Here is a 5,127-nt window from a genome sequence, read left to right as displayed (position 1 = left end):
ACATTTGGCTCAGGTCTGCCGAGCGCAGTTCCCCTTGCCACAGCGAGCAGATGACGTCCCGACCACAGCCGCCGTTAAACAGCGACCCGGAGGCCGTGCTGGACGACAGCAGCAGCAGCAGCAGCAGCAGCAGCCTTCGCGCGGAGGCTGCTACGCCGTGGACGCAGACTTGCACGCCAACCCCGCAGAGTTGGCCTTCCACACGGGTGCAGGTGCGGAGCGCATCAAGGCGTCGCTCCTCATAGAGGGCTCCCCCTGCACCATGGAGGTGGACTCGGGGTCGTCTCGATCCCTTTTGTCGTGGACAGAGTTCTCCCGCCTCTGTCCAGGCATCTCCAAGACCCAGTTGGCCCCTCCAGACGCAACCCTACGGGACTACCAGGGGACTCAAATTCCTACCCTGGGTTGTCACCTGGTACGGGTGGAATACGGGGACTATTCGGGGTGCCTTCCTCTACTAGTTGTAGAAAAGCCTTTACCGGCCCTCCTGGGCCTTGACTGGTTCCCGGCACTTGGCCTATCAGTGCACGGGATTAGACAAGTGGTGGCCACGCCTCCCGACGTGGCCGACGTCCTTGCCAGATTTTCTGATGTGTTCGATGGGCAGCTGGGGGCGTATAAGGGCACGCCCATCTCCTTGAACCTAGATCCCCAGGTTGCCCCCATTAGGCTGAAGGCCCGTAGGGTGCCTTTCGCTTTGAGGGCAAAGGTTGATGCGGAGCTCGACAAGCTCGTCGCGCAGGGAGTCTTGGAGCCGGTGGATTACTCCAAGTGGGAGACCCCTTTGGTCATCCCAGTTAAGGCGGATGGGTCCATTCGCCTCTGCGCCGACTTCAAATCCACCATCAACCTTGCCCTCCAAGCGAACCCCTATCCAGTTCCGGTAGTGCAGCACTTGCTCCACTCTTTGGGGCAAGGCTGCATCTTTGCGAAGCTGGATATGGCGCAGGCCTACCAGCAGCTCCCGGTGGATGACGAGGCGGCGGCTGCGCAGACCATCGTCACCCACCGTGGAGCTTTCCGTTGCCGCCGCTTGCAATTCGGCGTTTCCGTAGCCCCGGGGATCTTCCAGAGCCTCATGGAGCGGCTGCTCCATGGACTCCCTGGCGTGGTTCCGTATTTCGATGACGTCCTGATCGCCGCTAGTAGCCGATCGGGCCTCATCGAAGTACTGGTGAAGGTCCTCGAGCGTTTCAGGGGCTCGGGTTTAAAATTAAAGCGCAGCAAATGTTCATTTGCTGTGCCCCGGGTTGATTTCCTGGGCTTCACGATTGACGCCCAAGGAATTCACCCCACCCCTTCTAAGGTTGCAGCCATTAGGAACGCCCCCACGCCTGCCTCCAAGACGGAGCTGCAGGCGTTCCTTGGCTTGCTTAACTTCTACGCGCCTTTCTTACCGCATAAGGCGTCACTAGCCGAGCCGCTGCATCGGTTGCTCGACCGATCGGCAGCCTGGCGCTGGGGCAGCCGCGAAGCGCATGCGTTCGCGGCTGTCAAAGACTTGCTGACGTCAGAGGCAGTCCTCGTTCAGTATTCGGACAAGCTGCCTTTGACTCTTGCTTGTGACGCCTCGCCCGTGGGTTTGGGGGCGGTCCTGAGCCATGTGCTGCCCAATGGCTCGGAGGCCCCCATAGCCTTTTATTCCCGGACACTGACTTCTGCGGAACGCAATTACAGCCAGATCGACAAGGAGGCTCTGGCTGCAGTGTCAGGGATTAAAAGGTTCCACGACTACCTCTATGGTCGGCACTTTACTTTGTTCACCGACCATAAGCCACTCCTTGGGCTTTTGGCAGGTAACAAGCCGACCCCTCCCATCCTGTCACCGCGTATGACCAGGTGGACAGAGTTCCTAGCTGCATACAGCTATACTCTGCTCTACCGCCCGGGCAAGCATTTAGGGCACGCTGATGCCCTCAGCCGCTGCCCCTTGCCCGTTGCTGACCCCCCGACAGTGCCTTGCCTGTCGGTCTTGGCCATAGCAGATTTGGATCTGCCACTCTCTTCCGGAGAGGTGGCCTCAAAGTCTAGGGCTGACCCTGACCTGTCCCAGGTCATCCTTTGGGTCCAAAGGGGCTGGCCTGAGGGTCCGGTGCCAGAGCACCTTCGTCCCTTCAGGGCCAGGCAGTTGGAGCTGTCACTTCACAGTGGGTGCCTCCTGTGGGGTGACAGGGTGGTCATTCCACCCAGCCTGCGCCATCAGGTGCTATCTCGCCTTCATGAGGGCCACCCGGGCATAGTGCGCATGAAATGCCTGGCGCGCAGCTATGTCTGGTGGCCTCGCATTGATGACGAGATAGCCGCCTGGGTGGCCGGCTGCTCCTCCTGCCAACATTCCCGACCGGCGCCACCGGCTGCCTGTCCTAGGGAATGGGAATTGCCTCGTGGTCCTTGGTCCCGTCTTCACGTGGATTTCGCGGGCCCCTTCAGAGGCCAGGTCTTCATGGTGGTGGTGGATGCATATTCGCGCTGGGTGGAGCTCATCCTCATGAGGTCCACCACAGCCGAGGCCACGATCAGAGAACTGACTAGGCTTTTCGCCACCCATGGCGTGCCGGACGTCATTGTCTCTGATAACGGGCCTCAATTTGCATCCACCGCGTTCCAGCTGTTCCTGGCCTCTCAGGGCATCCGCCATGCCCCAGTCGCCCCATACCATCCGGCTAGCAATGGCCGGGCGGAAAGGGCGGTCCGCTCGGCCAAGGAGGCGTTGGGCAGGATGGATGGGGCTGACTGGCCTTCAAGGGTGGCTGCTTACCTCTTGGTACAGCATGCCACTCCTTGCCCCCTGACCGGGAAGTCTCCAGCTGAGCTGCTGATGGGCCGGCGCCTGCGGACCACCTTGGATAGGTTGCACCCACTCTATTCAAGCGAACAGCCTGGCAACCTGGGGCCCTCTTCCCGCACGTTCCTCCTGGGTGATGCTGTTTGGGCTCAGGCATTCTCAGGGGCAGTTAGGTGGGTGCCTGCCACCGTCACCGCCATAACCGGCCCCTGTTCTTACAGGGTCCAGCTACATGATGGGACCGAATGGCGGCGGCACCTGGATCAACTGAGGCGCCGCCTGCCCAGCACCAGCGACAACACACCCGCAAGGTCGACCATCAACGTCGCTGCGCCTGAGCCCTCCAACGTTCTGTTCCCTGGTGCCCTTCCACCAGATATCGTCCGGCCGGTCCAGCTGCCCGGGGCTTCCCCTTCCTTGGACGCCGCCTCCCGGCCGTCCACTATTGTGGGGGTGTCGCCCGTTAGGCGTCAGCCTCCCGGGTTCCAAATGGCCTTCCCCGAGTCAGGCCAGGCCTACCAACAAGTGCCCAGCTCAAGCCCGCCTTCGGCCGCGCCCCCTCGGCCCTGCCTACCTGGGCCTGGTTTTCCTCCGTCAGGGGTGGGCCTCCAAGATGGCGCCCGGAGCTCCACTCCCTTGCGGGAGGAGCTTCCACGGACACCACCTTCCTCTCCGACGCCTCCTGCCGAACTGAGGCGTTCTGGGCGGGTCCGGCGCCGCCCAGAATATTTACGTGACTACGTTTGTGCGTCGCTTGCACATGCGCAGTCACTGGGGGGGAAGGAGTGTTGTGTCCGGGCAGATGACGTCAGGGAGTTCCCTCCGTCTGCCGGCATCTGCGCTAGCAACAGCCAGGTCGCGTCTGATTGGCTAAGACGCGACCTGGCTGAGAGCGGGGAAACTCTGGCTTGGGGATTGGCTGGTTCGTCTGACAGCTTCGTATAAATAGCTGTCAGACGAACCCTGCATTGATTCTCTCCTGTATTTGACTGTTAACTGCTCTGTTAATAAAAGTTGGTTGAATTCTCCTCACGACTCGGCTCGCCTTTCGTTCGCATTTAACACTAGGATATTTCATTTTTCTGGGAGAGGGCTGGGTGATAACTTCCTACAGGACCTATAGGAGATTATTGGAATTTTCATAGAATAAATTATTATTAGTAAATGGTCAAGATGATGCTTGCTTCAACAATTTCCAGCAGCCAATAATGTGATTAAAATTCTGCATTCTGCCTCCCCACTTTTCAAAGGATGTCTCTAATTTTGAGTGGACAGAGGGGAAATAGTATAGAACTTCAACTATAGAGGTGGATCTATCTATAAAATAACTCTTTTATCTGTAGCTGTGCACCAAGTTGAAGAATTTGGAGATTTTGCAAGTATGTTTCAGTATGAAAGCCCCAAATCTTCGTTTCATACCTGATATGCAAAGTTTTGGGTAGACACTTGAGTTGGTTGTGCTACTTACATGAACCATTATGACAAGGGAGGTAAAAATTCCTGTCAAATATACACAGCCTAAATTACATGTAACTGAAGTTCACTCTTGCTAGGTGATATAAAATAATCATTTCTGAAAAAGTTGAGATTGAAATATAAGAACCTGGTTTTCATTTAATGATTGCCTTGTGAATATCACAGTAGTAACAGAGGTGGTATTCAGCAGGTTCTGACCAGTTCTGGAGAACCAGTAGTGGAAATTTTGAGTAGTTTGGAGAACTGGTAAATACCACCTCTGACTGGCCCCACCCTCATCTATTCTCTGCCTCCCGAGTCCCAGCTGATTGGGAGGAAATGAGGATTTTGCTGTAACCTTCCCCTGGAGTGGAGAGAGAATGGAGATTTAACAGATTTTACTCTAACCCAAGGGTAGTTAACCTTTTTATACCTACCACCCACTTTTGTATCTCTGTTAGTAGTAAAATTTTCTAACCGCCCACTGGTTCCACAGTAATGGTGATTTATAAAGTAGGGAAGTAATTTTACTTTATAAAAGTTATAAAGCAGAGTTACAGCAAACCCCTACCGCCTACTATGAAAGCTAGAACGCCCACTAGTGGGCGGTAGGGACCAGATTGACTACCACTGCTCTAACCCTTCCCCTACCACGCCCACCAAGCCCCGCCACACCCACAGAACCAGTAGTAAAAAAATTTGAATCACACCACTGAGTAGCAATACCTAATAATCCTACTTGATCTGGAAGAAGATAAGCATCATCAGACCTGCTTAATAATTGAATGAAATATCACCAGGAAACTCAGTATCTGCATTGGAAAGAATACCAAGACTTTTGTACTGTCACCAAGAAACCTACAGAGATGTATCCATAGTTAGCAGAA

This window comes from Natrix helvetica (assembly GCF_964273705.1).
Source record: "Natrix helvetica genome assembly, chromosome: 1".
Classification (NCBI taxonomy): domain Eukaryota; kingdom Metazoa; phylum Chordata; class Lepidosauria; order Squamata; family Natricidae; genus Natrix; species Natrix helvetica.
Note: the sequence above shows the minus strand (reverse complement) of the source record.